The 17,156-nt window shown below is 39.2% G+C and overlaps 1 protein-coding gene across 4 annotated transcripts in view; it reads right to left on the bottom strand.

Moving 5' to 3' along the window:
* The window catches only part of LOC126073821 (myeloid cell nuclear differentiation antigen-like), a 92,292-nt gene that overhangs the window by 23,404 nt on the left and 51,732 nt on the right, over nucleotides 1–17,156 (bottom strand). Inside the window, exons 4-8 of one of the 4 annotated variants that reach the window (XR_007516853.1) lie at nucleotides 12,045–12,113; nucleotides 10,473–10,594; nucleotides 6,098–6,286; nucleotides 4,304–4,468; nucleotides 4,035–4,073 (exon numbers count right to left, since the gene is read on the bottom strand). The gene's annotated coding sequence lies outside the window, so the exon portion shown is untranslated. Of the gene's footprint in view, nucleotides 1–3,770; nucleotides 4,074–4,303; nucleotides 4,469–6,097; nucleotides 6,287–10,472; nucleotides 10,595–11,154; nucleotides 12,114–17,156 lie in introns of those variants that run through there. The other 3 variants (XR_007516852.1, XR_007516854.1, XR_007516855.1) reach the window with 3 other exon arrangements.

Here is a 17,156-nt window from a genome sequence, read left to right as displayed (position 1 = left end):
TGAGCTCCCCTGGTTAATAAAAAGCTGGCAAATTATCTTTTTCCGCCATTTGCAAATTTTTCCCTTCCTCAAGGCCGGGAGGATGGCTCTAGCTGCTTACCAGGGTCTATCTCAGGCCCAGGGATTCAGCTGCTGAAGCTGGCTGCGGGGGGGCGGGAATAAAAACGGGTGTGTGTGGCAAAATATACGCAAGTACTTAGCTTTTGCCCAGAGCACCGTGTTCCTCAGGTTCCGGAGGTGCAAGTGGGCTGTGTGGCTGGCTGCTTCTCCCAGAGGAAACTGCTGCCAAACGCTAGTAGCAGTCTGCTGCTGCTGCTGCTGCCGCTGCTTTGGGAATGGTGTCTGAGGGCTTCCTGTGATTCAGGTCTGATAACTCCTCTCCACTTCTGAATGGCCTCTCCCCCGTCCCGCCGCCCCTCGATTAATTGTCTAGGCTTGCCTTTGATGCTCAGGGCTCCCAGCTTGTCACAAATATACTCCTTTCACTTGTTTTTTTGGGTCTTTGTTGTAAAGAGGGCTTGACGGAAGCATCTGTCTATTCCACCATCTTGGCTCCACCCAGCTAGCATCATTCTTAATGGAGAGAGGCTGAAAACATTCCCCTTGAGGAGAGGAAAAAGACAAAGTTGCTCTTTATCACTGGTCCTACCTAACATTGTGCTGGAAGTCCTAGCTAGAACAATAGGCAAGAAAATTAATAGAAAGATTCAGCAGAATTGTAGGATACAAGATAAACATACAAAAATCAGTTGGACACTAATAAAGAACTATGAAAAGGAAATCAGGAAAACAATGCCTTTTAAATAGCCCCTAAAAAATTAATATACTGGGAATAAAACTAATGTGGGATGTAAAAGACCTATACAAAGAACTACAAAACACTACCTTAAAAAAACAAAAGAGACCTATATAAATGGAATAACATACCATACTCATGGATAGGTAGATTCAACATTGTGAAAATGTCGATTCTACCCAAAGCAATCTTCAAACACAATGCGATCCTCATCTAAATACCAACAACATTCTTTAAAGAAGTGGAAAAACTAATCATTAACTTTATATGGAAAGGAAAGAGGCCTTGGATAAATAAAGCACTATTGAATCAGAAGAATAAAGTAGGAGGACTCATTGCCACCTGACTTCAGAACCTGCTATACAGCTATGGTAATCAAGACAGCCTGGTAGTGGTTCTAGGACAGATACATTGACCAATGGAACAGAATTGAAACCCAGATGTAAATCCACCCACCTTGGTCACCCGATCTTCAACAAAGGCCCAAAGTCAATAAAATGGGAAAAGACAGCCTTTTTAACAAATGTCGCTGGCAAAACTGGATGTTCATCTGCAAAAAAAAAAAATGAAATAGGCCCCAAACCTCACACCATACACAAAAACTAATTCAAAATGAATCAAAGACCTAAATATAAAACCAAAATCAATAAAGATCATAGAAAAAAAAGGGTCTATGCTAGAGACCATAATACGTGGCATAAACAGGATGCAAACCATAATTAGCAACACACAAACAGCAGAAGATAAGCTAGATGACTGAGATCTTCTAAAAATTAAACACTTATCATCATCAAAAGACTTCACTGAAAGAGTAAAAAGAGAGCCTACAGACTGGGGGAAAAAATTGACTATGACCAATCCAACAAAGGTCTAATCTCTAAAAACCAACATCTCCGCAAAAAAAAGACAAATAATCAAATTAAAAAATGGACAAAGGATATGAACAGACACCACCAAAGAAGACATTCAGGAGGCTAACAGACACTTGAGGAAATGTTCACGATCACTAGCCATTAGATAAATGCAAATCAGAACTACAAGGAGATATCATCTCACCCCGACATTACCGGCAAGTATCAAAAAAAACAAAAAATAACAAATATTGGAGAGGCTGCAGGGAGATTGGAACTCTTACGCACTGGTGGTGGGAATGCAAAATGATACAACCATTTTGGAAAACATATGGTGCTTCCTTAAAAAGCTAGAAATGGAAATGCCATATGATCCAGCAATCCCACTTCTAGGAATATGTCCTAGAGAAATAAGAGTTGTCACATGAATAGACACGTGTACACCCATGTTCATTGCAGCATTGTTCACAATAGCAAAAAGATGGAAACAACCTATGTGCCCATCATTAGATGAATGAATAAACAAACTATGGTACATACACGCAATGGAATACTATGTAACGATAAAGAACAGTGATGAATCTGTGAAACATCTCACAACATGAATGAACCTGGAATGCATTATGCTGAATGAAATAAGTCGATCACAAAAGGACAAATATTGTATAAGACCACTACTGTAAAAGCTGGTGGAAGATTTACACACAAAAAGAAACAATCTTTTGTGATTACAAGGGAGGAAAGTGGGGAGAGGGAAAAATACTAAATAGATAATAGATAAGTGATAATTTTGGTGAAGGGTAAGAGAGTACACAATACTGGGGAAGCCAGAACAACTTGACCAGGTGAGGTCATGGAGGCTCCATACCAACCAACCCATTGCCGTCAAGTCTATTCTGACTCATCGCGATGCTATAGGACAGAGTAGAACTGTCCCTATAAGGTTTCCAAAGAGTGCCTGGTGGATTCGAACTGCTGGCCTTTTGGTTAGCAAATGAACTCTTAACTACTGTGCCACTAGGGTTTCCAGAGGCTGCATAGAGACATCCAGACTTCCTGAGGGACCAAATTACTGGGCTGAGAGCTGGTGATCATGCCGTGGACTCATGGTATAACATAATTTATAAAGAAAATGTTCTACATTCTACTTTGGTGAGTAGTGTCTGGGGTCTTAAAAGTTTGTGAGTAGCCATTTAAGATATTCCGCTAGTCTCTCCCCATCTGGAGCAAGAGAGAATGAAGAAAATCAAAGGCACAAAGGAAAGATTAGCCCAAAGGACTAATGGACCACAGGTTCCACAGCCTCCACCAGACTGAGTCCAGCACAACAAGATGGTGCCCAGCTATCACCATCTGCTGCTCTGACAGGCATCACAATAGACTTTGTGGGTAAATGTTTTTTGTATTAAAAAAAAAAAGTTTCCCAGTTTTAAAATAACCATGTTTTATTTCTGTAGCGGGAATGCAAAGGAGAGGGAAAGACAGAGAGAGAGAGAGGGGGGCAGAGAGAGATTGTGTTTAGTATTATTATTTTCCTTCGTGGCCCATAATCTCTCTCATTCAGTGTGTAGCCAGCAAAAAAAAAAAAAAACCTTTCCGTGTAGAATAAGAATCATTTGAGTTGTCATGTGTTATTAGCCTGCCACTCACAGGAGATATTGTAAAAGACTAGTAAGTCTGCTACTGAGAACACTAAAATCTAAAACAATAAACAGAAATGCAAATATAAAATATAGTCCTTTCCTTTCATTTTCAGGCATTGGTATATGGTCTTCCTTCTGCTTGTATTCTTCCAAACTCCTCAACTTCTCTCCTGCTTTCACCTCCTTTTTAAATTTTTATTTATTTATTTGCATCCTTTGAGCCTCCAGATTGATATCACCTCTTTTACTGGATGTAATGATCTGCATTTTTTCTCATAGTACTTAGTTTTCATTATTGCGTTAGGTAAATATATTTAGTGAGAGCCTCCTGGGAGGCAGCATAAAATAAGCACTAAGTTACATTGCTTCATGAGGCCAATAGGGTAGCCTTACCCTTGAAACTCATAGTCAAGAGGGGGAGGCAAACACTTCCTAACTGCAGTTATCCTATGTGGTCAGAAGTAAAACATAAGGTCCTTCCAAATTGAACACCATGAAGCTTTCATGTAAGCTGAGTGGGGTCTCAGGAAGGATTAACTCTGGAAGGGTAGCAATATTGGGACCCAAAGGGTTGATAGGTTTTGTCAAATTAAGAAATTTTCAGGTAGGAGAAAGATGATGTGTAAAAACTCTGAAGAGGAAAGGAGCATGGTGTGTTGAAGAAATGATAATGGGTTGGTGAGCAAAGGAGACAAGTATGAAGTAGACTGGAGCAGTAGTTAATGGTCCCACTGCTGTGTTCACCTGCACTGGTGTGGATGCTGCACCTCTCTCACTCTTCCCCTGGAACAACACAAAAGAGAACTTTTTGAGATCAGATAGAATGCCAGCTTCATCAAGTATCCACTGTGACAAGAGAAGATTAAAAGGTATGAATTCTCAGTACATACACCTGATTTATTAACTAATTTTTGGAGTCATTTTTAGGTAGGACATGAGATTAGAATTCTGAGATTTGATTCCTAATTTTTCGTTGTAGAAAATGGAGGAAAAGAGAAACTGGAAGAAAGTACCTCAGTTAAAGAAGTGAAGGATGGAGTTGGTGATGAGACTTGAAGAGGTGGGGGGTGACCCATGGTGGCAGATGTGCTGGCTCCTGAAGGACAGGGAGGCTGACTCTGCTCCTGGGAAATCTTCGTTTTGGTTACAGGCTTCTCTTTGGCTGTGTTTTTTCTTTTCTGAAAGTAGATTTTTTTTTTAAACGCTGCTGGTTTTCAGTATCAAAAGAAGCACATCATATTTTTTATTATTGTGTGCAGTAGGTTCTATTTGAAGGATGTCTTGGTAACTCCAGGAACTTCCATTCTACAACCCGAAGAGGTAACTAGTAGGTAAGAGGTGCGGGCAATAGTTGCTTAAACAAAGAGAAACTTTCTTTAAACAGACACATGATTCTTCTAATTAATTCTGTGGTTGAATGGGAAGAACACTGGACTTGAAATTAAAAAAATCTAGGTTTGTGTTAGCATGGAAAAGATTTTTCCAGTCTAATTGATAATCTATATTTATAATGGGATGACGATATCATAATCATTTCCCTGAAATTTCCATCATATTTGTTATAGTGCCTAGCTCATTGCCTAGCATAAAGGAGATGATCAATAGTTACATTTTGATAAATAGGAATTGTGTTGGATTATTAATCAAGAAGCAAGTGCCCGAATAGGGAGAATAAGCGCAAGAGCCATAGCAGAAGTTTCTTTTGTGAGACTTCAAGCCTGTCCTTCTTCCTCAGGCTTAGCTGATCTCCTTTTGTGGTGGTTGCAGGCATTGTAGGACGTGTTCTACCTTGTTTGCTACTGTTCATAGGAGTTGTTCTCTTTTCTTCAATTTTTTTTTTTTTTTAGTGATGCAGAAAAAGGACAACTCAATAAACCTGGAGGAGCCGGTCTAAGGCAGCTGAAGGTGTTTCAGTGCTATTTCTTTCCAACTCCTGCTTGTGGATCAAGATATTCTTTTGTCCATCTTTATTTCATTAGTAGAGTCTGGTTACATGGTGGCAAAATGAGCAACATGGGCCTGGGCCCATCTTATGTGTTTTCTTCACATCCCTGTGCAATAAACAGGTGCATCCCATCCTCCGAACTCCCATGCATGTCTGTCAACCTCTTTCCTGACCTTCTTATCCTATCATCCTTTTAAAAATCTAGTGTTCTTAATACTGACTGGCGGGTCATTTTCTACAGAAGATCTGATCAAATTATAGAAACCAAATTTTATGACGTACGATCTGATTTGTGATGTTGCAAACTGGTGATATCTGCCTTTGGCTTTTTAAAATATTTTGTTTAAGCCCAGTGATTTCACAGGTAGGTAAGTCCCACCTCATCTTTATTATTAGACAGAATAATAACAATGGAGTAAATCTTTATACAGCAGGTGCAGTAACTGCTACGTGTAAATATTTTTTAAATGAATTGTAATTTGCTTTCTCGTTCTCTAACTTTTCTAATGTACTGGTAATCTCAGCCTTTCTCATCAGTTTGTCTCTGCCTTTTGTTCTTTAATGAACCCCAAATACACCCTCCAAAATACATCAATCCTCATTACAGGAAAGGGAAAGACATAAATTGTAAACTGGTTATCATTTGAGTTTCCACCATTATTGTGGCTACTGAGTCTTAAAGCGGAAAGGGGATATATCAGCTATGACCAAAGCAAGGTTCTACTCAAGGATGTGGTTGGATGGAGTGAGGAGGTCCCCCTATTACCTTTTAACTTTGCTCTGCTAAGCTTTTCAAGAATACCTTTTTTGAGATCTTTGATATCTTTCAGTAATTCTGTTAGTTTGTCCACACAGGCAATACCTGGGAACTTTTCTGCCATCAAGTCAGCAATCTTAATTGTATCATGTTCTTCCTGCACTTTTGGCGTAGTAGCAAATCATGGGCCAGTAAAGACTTAACTATGTAAAAATGATAGTCATTGATCTCCTCTAATCCCTTCAGTAGAACAATTTTCTTGCATTCATTTCCCATCTCAAGTTATGGCTGAACCTACAAGAGAAAAACGACATGCAGTGTTACACATTTATACAGGGTTTAAAGGACTGGCTATGCCTATGTGAGTGAGTGGTCCATGCCAACAGGTTGTCAGTGGATATGTGTGACAAAGGGAAATATATAATCACCCAATCACTAGTTGCATCACTGTGGAGTGGGTTGAGAACTACTGCATTCAGAAGTTCTAAGAAATTCTTCCCTATTAATGATGATAGTTGACTTGGGTCAAGGGTGTATGTGGTAGAAGCAGAACTGAAAACAGTTGTTGTCTTTAGACTATGGATTACATAATGTCAAAGTCTCTGGTTCATTTTCCCATCATCTGTTAAGGCTGAAGCCTGGCCTTGAGTGTCTGCTTGTTGGTCCCCCACTATGACTGAGAAGGCCTATGTGTAAAATAGGCGCAGCCTCTAGCTTTACAGGAAAATACTTCTGCCACAGTACTGCAGTTCCATCCTGGAGAACCAACTGTAGTCCACTTGGCTCTTCCCTAGCTAGCTCTTATTCACACACTATATCCTCACAGCTAGATCAATAAGCAACGACATGATAAATGGAGAAAATATTGACGTTGTCAAGGATTTCATTTCATTTGGCTCCACAATCAACGCCATGGAACCGGCAGTCAAGAAACCAAATCTAAAGCTCCGACCATGTTCTTTGTGGTATATGTGCTCATATCACTGCCACTTTACTAGACTTCTAATTGCCCTCGAGAGCAAAATTGCAGCATTTATTTATTTGTTTATTTTGGCATTGATTATTTTAACGGTCTCTACTTCCCTCCTTCTAGGTTTACTTTCACTAAATATTTCTTCCCAGGTAACTAATTATCTTTCTATAAAGCCAGGGCCCTATCTGTGTTGAATCCTTTAACAATTTCCCATTTTATTTAGAAAATAATTGTTGCGCTTTATCATGGTTTAACAACAAAACCCAGTGCCTTCAAGTCAATTCCGACTCATAGCAACCCTATAGGACAGAGTAGAACTGCCCCATAGAGTTTCCAAGGAGGGCCTGGTAAATTCGAACTGCCAACCCTTTGGTTAGCAGCCGTAGCCCTTAACCACTATGCTACCAGGGTTTCCAATCATGGTTTAGAAGTCCTTAAATAATCTGTTTCTCTTTTGCTTCTCTTACTTTTCTATTTCATGTATCTTAAGCTCTAGAAAATATAAAAAACATACTGCTTTTACAGTCCACCTGATTTTGTTAATGCCCTTCATGTTACCTGGAAAGCCATTCCCACCTTTCTTCTTCTGACTAACTCCCAAACAGCCTTCAAGACTTAGCTGAGTCTTTGTCTTTGGGTGGTGCAAACTGTTAAAGCCCTTGGTTGCTAACCAAAATGTTGGAGGTTCAAGTCTACTCTGAGGCACCTCGGAAGGAAGGCCTGGTGATCTATCTCCCCAAAATTCGGCAATACTCTGACATACATGGAAACAGTGACGGTGTAGTGGTTAAGAGCTATGGCTGCTAACCAAAAGGTCAGCAGTTCAAATCCACCATTGGAAACCCTATGGGGCAGTTCTACTCTGTCCTATAGAGTCAGTATGAGTCAGAACCGACTCAACGGCAACATGTTTGGTTTTTGTTTTTTTCTGACATACATGGGGTTGACTCTAGTTGGAGTTGACTCAATGGCAACTTTTTTTTTTGTCTTATGGAAGCTTCCATAGTGAACTGTCATTCCTCAGGGTCTCTTCACCACCTGTAAACACCTTTGCTGACACCACTCAGTACACAGTATGTGTTTCAATATTCTGTTTTAATTCATGAGTTTCTTTAGTTTAAGGATCATGTCTTTGGGTATGTCTATATAATTTGTATGGTCTTATTTCTGTTTCTTTGAATTGGTTTCTTCCTGAGGGCAAATTAATGCCCTTTGATTGAACAGGCCCATAGAGTGAGGGAAAAACCCACAGCAACACTCTGAGAACTTCTTGAGATAAAAATATGACCACATACAAAGATTCAAGAATGAAATTTAAACTGATTCTCAACAGCAAAACTGGCTACAGCAAGACAATAGAATAACATTTATAAAACACTTGTCCAAAAATTCCATACCTGTAATTCCAAAACACAAAACACTATAAAAATGAAAACATTTTTGTGGGCTAGGGTCTGAGGAGTGTGGCAACAAAATATATTTACAATATAAAACTTGATAGGAAGTGATATGTGGCCATTTATAATCTCTTCATCCTACTTTAGTTTGAATAGTCACAATTTTTTTTTATTGTGCTTTAAGAGAAAGTTTACAAATCAAGTCAGTCTCTCATACAAATATTTGTACATACCTTGCTATGCACTCCTAGTTGCTCTCCCCCAATGTGACAGCACACTCCTTCTCTCCACCCTGTATTCCCCATGTCCATTCAGCCAGCTCCTGTCCCCCTCTGCCTTCTCATCCCACCTCCAGACAGGAGCTGCCCGCATAGTCTCATGTGTCTACTTGAGCCAAAAAGCTCACTCCTCACCAGTATCATTTTTTATCCCATAGTCCTGCCCACTCCCTGTCTGAAGAGTTGGCTTTGGAAATTGTTCCAGTCTTGGGCTAACAGAAGGTCTGGGGACCACGATCTCAGGGTTTTTCTCCGCTCAGTCAGATCATTAAGCCTGGTCTTTTTATGAGAATTTGAGGTCTGCATCCCACTGCTCTCCTCCTCCATCAGGGATTCTCTGTTTTGTTCCCTGTCAGGGCAGTCATTGGTTGTAGCTGGCACCATCTAGTCTCTGATTTATGTGGCCCTTTGTGTCCCTTGGGCTCAGAATTACCTTGTGTCTTTGGTGTTCTTCATTCTCCTTTGATCCAGGTGGGTTGAGACCAATTGATGCATCTTAGATGGCCACTTGCTAGCATTTAAGACCCCAAACACCACTCACCAAAGTGTGACACAGAATGTTTTCTTAATGGAATTTATTATGCCTATTGCTCTTTTTTTTTTTTTTTTATTGCTCTAGATGTCCCCTGAAACCATGGTCCCCAGACACCCGTCCCTGATACTCTGTCCTTTGAATCCTTCAATTGTATTCAGGAAACTTCTTTGCTTTTGGTTTAGTCCAGTTGTGCTGACCTCTCCTGTATTGTGTGTTGTCTTTCCCTTCACCTAAAATAGTTCTTGTCTACTATCTAAATAGTGAATACCCCTGCCTCTCCCTCCCTCCCCACACTCATAACCATCAAAGAATATTTTCTTCTGCATTTAAACTGTGAACAGCCACAAATTTGATGTAGAAATAGTAATGCATTTAATTTTGGAGTGCTGATGCTATCTCCATTTGGTCACCTACACAAAACTGAAGATAAAGTGTATACATTAAAGAGCTATTTTATTAGTCTCAGTCAAGTCAGTTCTGACTTATCATGCCCCATGTGTATCAGAGTAGAGCTGTACTCCATACAGTTTTCAATGGCTGTGATCTTTCAGAAGTAGATCACCAGTTCTTTCTTCTGAGGAATCTCTTGATTGGTTTGAAACACCAATCTTTGGCTTGCAGTGAAGTGCTTAACTATTTGTACCACTCAGGGACTCCAAATAGCCTTTTTAAAGCCTAAGCAATAAATTCCAAACATGTCTTGTCCAAGGGTTTCAGAGGAGGTGCACTGAACAAGTATTCCAATAATTTTTGAAACTTAAATATTTTACCTAGTCAAGTGTTATTTAAATGTTACAGCTTTAAAAAGAAAGAAAGGAAGAAACTATTGTCTAATATTCAAAGATTCTGAAATTTTGTACAACTAAGACACCAACAACTCTTTGGGAAGAACTATTCAATAAGAAAAGAAAGCCAAGAAATGCTGGAGGCCAAAACGGAAATGAGTGAACAAATAATTAAGTTTCTCAATTTCTTAAAAATAAATATCAAGAACCAAAGACAGAAAGCAGGAAGTATATCAACAGAGTGAGGGTACAGGGAGGAGGACCAGAGGATATGAGAGTCTCTAAGGGAAGGGAAGGATAGATACAAAAAATGTTTTTAACTTGACAAAAAAAGGAGAATGGAGCATAGAATAAGTGTTACAAATTGAAATAATGTGTGTTGGCTGAAACAAGTTAAAACATTTTGAGAATAAGTCCCCACAAAGACACATTCTGGTGATATTGAAGAATATTAAAAAAATAAAGTGAAAACTCTGTGAACTGGAAAGGAGAGAATTAGCTGGGTGACTCACCTGTCCCACTGATACCTGGAGCCTGACTCAAGGAGCTATAGGTTTCTCCTGAACCATAACTTAAGTCAGCAGGATAAGAAAGTTCTAACGTTGGAACTCCTTTCAGCCGCTGATACGTGTAACTCAAAAAAAGCAAAGAAGGAACACTTTGTTACTGGTTCTTCTTGTGGGTGAGATTACTTATTTACAGAGTAAAAAAAAACTGTTCAGTTTACCTAACTAGTGAAATAGAAGGCTATGAAAATTGATAGATGGTGAACGTTGTATTTGAATGTATATAAACGGATTACACTCTCCAACTAAAAGACAAAGTTTTCAAATGTGGATTGAAAACAAAATGTAACTAAAGTTTTGTTGACAGAATACAAACAAAGCATAAGGTCATTTGAAGTTGAAACCCAAAACCCACTGCCGTTGAGTCGGTTCCGACTCATAGAGACCCTATAGGACAGAGTAGAACTGCCCTGTAGAATTTCCAAGGAGCACCTGCTGGATTCGAGCTGCCGACCTTTTGGTTAGCAGCTGTAGCACTTAACCACTACATCACCAGGGTTTCCAAAGTTGAAAAGCAGTTAGAAAAAAATATTGTGTAAACTGTAAATGAAATCAGGTTTAGCTATCATAAAAAAAAAATAATAGTGTAGTTTAAAATAATCTTTTAGAAAAAGAGTATCAGTAGTAGAGTTTCACTATGTAACGATAAAATATTCAATCCTCAAGAAGATAAAACAATTTTAATTATGCATTTACCTAGTAAAATAAATATATAAAACCAAAACCCATTGCCATCCAGTCGAGTCTGACTCACAGTGAACCTATAGGACACAGTAGAATTGTCCTATAGGATTTCCAAGGATCAGCTGTTGGATTTGAACTGCTGACCTTTCGGTTAGCAGCCAAGCTCTTAACCACTGTGCCACTAGGGCTTATTTTTTCCTGGTTTATTTTTTTCTTACTATTTCATGATGCTTCTCTCATCTTGTCTTTTACTCAGTTGCCATCACACTCACCAATATTTCTCCTAATCCTCCTACCAACAAAACCAAAGTTCTCTTCTAAATACCAACTACTCTAATAGACACCTGGAGAAGTAGTTGTCAAACTTCCTAGAGTCAAAATGGAAAGACTAATCACTAGAAAAAACATCATGTTTGATAAAGTAGAGGGCCAACAAAAATGACGGAAAACGCTTCTTGAGATGGACTGGAACGGTGGCTGCAACAATGGGCTGGAACATACCAATGATAATAAAGATGGCACAGAACTGGGCAATGTTTTGTTCTGTTACACAGAAGGTTTCCATGAGTTGGAGCTGACTCAAGGACAGCTAACAATAAACAGTTAGAATGTAGTTTTCTTTGTTCAGGCCACCTGTAGTGGGTTAAAGGACATCCATTTTCTATGCAGAGAGGTAAAGGATTAGAATCAAGCTACTGCAGTTTCCATTTCTCTGAAATATAGTTGATGCCAGTCCCTCTTCTCCCAGACAACTCCATAATTAATTCTCCCTCTGTGATTTTGTGGTTTTCAACTAGGTACCCAGATCTCTTCAGAAAATCCTGTAGGACTCACCTCACTGGAGACTCCTTTCACAGTAATCTAGATCTTGAGTTCTTCAGAAATACAGGAATCATGGTTTGTCTTGTAAGGGAAGAAAGAAAAATCAGTAAGGCTCTCCAGAGACTGACTGTAGGATACTGTAACCTTGTCAAAGCCTAGACAATGACCTATTTAGAAAGATAGCAAGGAAAGATGGCACTGGTTAGGAAAAAAAATTTTTTTTTTTTTTTTTTACTTGAAAACTTGATTGTTGATGTCCAAATTGCACCATGCTAACTCTTAAGGAGAAAGAAGTTATATACTTTAGAAAGAATTTTGAGCCTCTGCCTATCAACTTTTATAGCTTTCTATTTCACTAGACCAAAAAAAAAAAACCAAAAAACTGTACAGTTTCTTATCTCTGTAATGTTAGCCATAAGGAGAAATGATAGCAAAATACTTCTTTAATTTTTTTAGTTATAAATGTCTGTAGCTGAAAGGAGTTCCAACCTTAGAACTTTATTGGCCAGATGACATATATGTGGGTCAGGAGCAACTGTAAAACCAAACCAAACCCATTGCTGATGAGTCGATTCTGACTCATAGCAATCTTGTAGGACAGAGAGGTCCCCACAGGGCTTCCAGGGTGCAGCTGGTAGATTTTTTTTTTTTATTGTGCTGTAAGTGAAAGTTTACCGATTAAGTCAGACTCTCAGCTGGTGGACTTGAACTGCCAACATTTTGGCTAGCAGCCGAGCACTTAACCACTATAGCCCTTAGAATAAGATTCAAGGTATTAAAGGGGACAGATGAGTCACCAGCCAATTCTCCCTCCTTTCAGGTTCACAGAGTGGCAATGGCAGAAGGCAATCTTAGAAGAAGCGCCTATGGCTACCAGTTCTTGAGAGCACTTCCTGGATGGAGGTGGGTCTTCTGTGAAATCACTTTTGGTATAAACATCTCCTGAAGCATTCACCCAGCAATTAACAGTTGACAAAGCTGGGGCTTGACAGAGGCAAATGACGATTGCAAATATGTAAATCCTTCCTCAAATATCAAAAACAATTATACCCTAGCTGGCCTCTTTACTATGACTAGGCTGCATTACCTCGATGATTAAATTTCATGACCATTCTGCCCTTTCTGCATTACTCATGGACAAAGTCAAGTGGAAGTGGCTCCCATCATGACAACATTGAAGACTTTCAGATTCTGCAAGACCTCTGAGCTTCAAGGAGAGCAGGGTTCTGATAAACCATTTTTTTCTTCAGTGTGTGTATATGTGTGTGTGTGTGTGCGTGTGTGTGTATTTTAAGGACAGTGTTTGCACTCCAGAGTACAGTAAGCTTTGGTGTGTCAAATAAACTGAATCAGCAGGAAGTCAGTATTGAGTTACCTCTCTATCTGATCTGCATACAGGATCAGGCCATGACTGAAAAAGGGTCCCAGAAGACAGCTAATGTTCGTACATAATCTGTGATCATCTAAGAACCAAAACCAAATCCACTGCAGATGAGTCGATTCAGACTCATCAAGATCCCATGATGTTTTCCATGCTCCATGGTGTTTTCCTGGATGTAATCTACACAGACAGGTTGTCAGGACTTCCTTTTGTGGTGCAGCTGGGTCTGTTCAAACTGTCAATCTTTAGGTTATTAATTGAATGCAAACCATTTGTGCCACCCAAAGACCCTGTGGTCATCTAAAGAAAAGAAAAAATCTGATGGTCTTAATCCAAACTAGGGTCACAGAGGAGAGAGTTGAATCTGGATTTGGAAACAGTCTGGATAACTCCATGAGCAAGAGTATGTCAGGGAGCCTCGACGGACCAAGTTGATTTAGGCATTCACCTTGAAATCAGTTACCAGACCAACGTGGCTCTGGTTTTCCTTCATAAGAAAATCAGTTTCATTGCTCAACCATTCTGATCTCTGCACCAGGAACACAATACATTCAAGTTTTTTTTTCAATAATTCTTAAATAATTTCTATACTATTTCTAAAATCTGTCACAAAAAAAAGAAGGTGGTTACTTCTTTCTTTAAATGCTTTTAAAGATTCTCCTTTTCTACGACAAAACGCCTATACTAGTTTCTCTTTCCTCTAACAAATTACTTCTAAATTGGTGACAGAAACAACAGAAACTTATTCTCTCACAATCCTAGAAGCCAGTTGTATAAAATCAGTACCACTGAGCCAAAATCAAGGTATCAGCCGAGCTGCTCTCAGGCTCTACTGGAGAATCCAATCCTTGCCTCTTCCAGCTTCTGGTGGCTGCCAGCATTCCTTGATTTGTGGCTGTATCAGTTCAATTTCAAAGCCAGCATCTTTTTTTTTTTTTATTGCGCTCTAAGTGAAAGTTTACAAATCAAGTCAGTCTCTCATACAAAATCTCATACATACCTTGCTAGGTACTCCTTGCTCTCCCCCTAATGAGACAGCACATTCCTTCTCTCCACCCTGTATTTCTGTGCCCATTAACCCAGCTTCTGTCCCCCTCTGCCTTCTCATCTCATCTCCAGACAGGAGGTGCCCACATAGTCTCATGTGTCTACTTGAGCCAAGAAGCTCACTCCTCACCAGTATCATCTTCTATCTTATAGCCCAGTCCAATCCCTGTCTGAAGAGTTGGCTATGGGAATGGTTCCTGTCTTGGGCTAACAGAATGTCTGGGGACCATGACCTCTGGGGTCCTTCTAGTCTCAGTCAGACCATTAAGTCTGGTCTTTTTAAAGAGAATTTGAGGTCTGCATCCCACTGCTCTCCTGCTCCACCAGGGATTATCTGTTGTGTACCCTGTCAGGGCAGTCATCAGTTGTAGCCAGGCACCATCTAGTTTTTTGGCCTCAGGCTGATGTAGTCTCTGATTTATGTGGCCCTTTGTGACTCTTGGGCTCATAATTACCTTGTGTCTTTAGTGTTCTTCTTTCTCCTTTGCTCCATGTGGGTTGAGACCAATTGATGCATCTTAGATGGCTGCTTGCTAGCGTTTAAGACCCCAAACGCCACTCTCCAAATTTTCTTAATAGATTTTATTATGCCAATTGACCAAGATGTCCCCTGAAACCATGGTCCCCAAATCCCTGCTTCTGCTACTCTGGCCTTCGAAGTGTTTGGTTTAGTCAGGAAACTTCTTTGCTTTTGGTTTAGTCCAGTTGTGCTGACCTCTCCTGTACTCTGTGTTGTCTTTCCCTTCACCTAAAATAATTCTTGTCTACTATCTAGTTAGTGAATACTGCTCTCTCACCCTCCTAACTTTTGTAACCATCAGAGAATATTTTCTTCTCTGTTTAAACTACTTCTTGAGTTCTTATAATAGTGGTCTCATACAATATTTGTCCTTTTGCAACTGACTAATTTCACTCAACATAATGCCTTCCAGATTCCTCCATGTTATGAAATGCTTCACGGATTCATCATTGTTCTTTATCGATGTATGATATTCCATTGTGTGAATATGCCCTATTTATTGAGCCATTCATCCATTGATGGGTACCTTGGTTGCTTCCATCTTTTTGCTATTGTAAACAGTGCTGCAGTGAACATGGGTATGCATATATCTGTTCTTGTAAAGGCTCTTATTTCTCTAGGATATATTCAAAGGAGTGGCATTGCTGCATCATATGAAAGTTCTATTTCCAGCTTTTTGAGGAAGTGCCAAATAGATTTCTAAAGTGTCTGTACCATTTTACATTCCCACCAACAGTGTATAAGTGTGCCAGTCTCTCCATAACCTCTCCAACATTTATTATTTTGTTTTTTGGATTAATACCAGCCTTGTTGGAGTGAGATGGAATCTCATTGTAGTTTTGATTTGCATTTCTGTAATGGCTAATGATCATGAGCATTTCCTCATGTATCTGTTAGCTACCTGGATGTCTTCTTTAGTGAAGTGTCTGTTCATTTCTTTTGCCCATTTTTTTAATTGAGTTATTTGTCTTTTTGTTGTTAAGTTTTTGCAGTATCACATAAATTTTAGAGATCAGACACTGACAGGAAATGTCATAGCTAAAAACTTTTTCCCAGTCTGTAGGTAATATTTTTACTTTTTTGGTGAAGTCTTTGGATGAGCATAGGTGTTTGATTTTTAGGAGCTCCCAGTTATCTAGTTTCTCTTCTGGTGTTTGTCCACTGTTAGTACTGTTTTGTATACTGTTTATGCCATTTATTAAGGCTCCTAGCATTGTCCCTATTTTTTCTTCCGTAATCTTTATCCTTTTAGACTTTATATTTAGGTCTTTGATCCATTTTGAGTTAGTTTTTGTGCATGGAGTGAGGTATGGCTCTTGTTTCATTTTTTTGCAGATGTATATCCAGTCATGCCAGCACCATTTGTTAAAGAGACTGTCTTTTCCCCATTTAACCAAACTTTGGGCCTTTGTCAAATATCAGCTGTTCATATGTGGATGGATTTATGTCTGGATTCTCAATTCTGTTCCATTGGTCTATGTATCTGTTGTTGTACCAATACCAAGCTGTTTTAACTATTGTGGTGTTATAATATATTCTAAAATCAGGTAGCATGAGGCCTTCCACCTTGTTCTTCTTTTTCAGTAATTGTTTACTTCTCTGGAGCCTCTTTCCCTTCCATATGAAGCTGGTGATTTTTTTTCTCCATCTCATTAAAAAATGTCATTGGAATTTGGATCAGAATTGCATTAAATGTACAGATTGCTTTTGGTAGAATAGATATTTTTACAATGTTGAGTCTTCCTATCCATGGCCAAGGTATATGTTTTTCCACTTATGTAGGTCTCTTTTGGTTTCTTGCAGTAGTGTCTTGTAGTTTCTTTGTATAAATCTTTTACATCTCTGGTTAGATTTATTCCTGAGTATTTTATCTTCTTGGGGGCTACTATAAATGATATTGATTTGATGATTTTCTCTTTGACGTTCTCTTTGTTGGTGTAGAGGAATCCAACTGATTTTTGTATGTTTATCTTGTATCCTGGTACTCTGCTGAACTCTTCTATTAGTTTCAGTAGTTTTCTGGAGGATTCCTTAGAGTTTTCTGTGTATTAGATCATGTCATCAGCAAATAGAGATACTTTGACTTCTTCCTTGCCAGCCTGGATGCCATTTATTTCTTTATCTTGCCTAATTGCTCTGGCTAGGACCTCCAGCACAATGTTGAATAAGAGTGGTG

Source organism: Elephas maximus, chromosome 3, assembly GCF_024166365.1.
Source record: "Elephas maximus indicus isolate mEleMax1 chromosome 3, mEleMax1 primary haplotype, whole genome shotgun sequence".
Classification (NCBI taxonomy): Eukaryota; Metazoa; Chordata; class Mammalia; order Proboscidea; family Elephantidae; genus Elephas; species Elephas maximus.
This window is presented reverse-complemented; position numbering and strand designations above follow the sequence as displayed.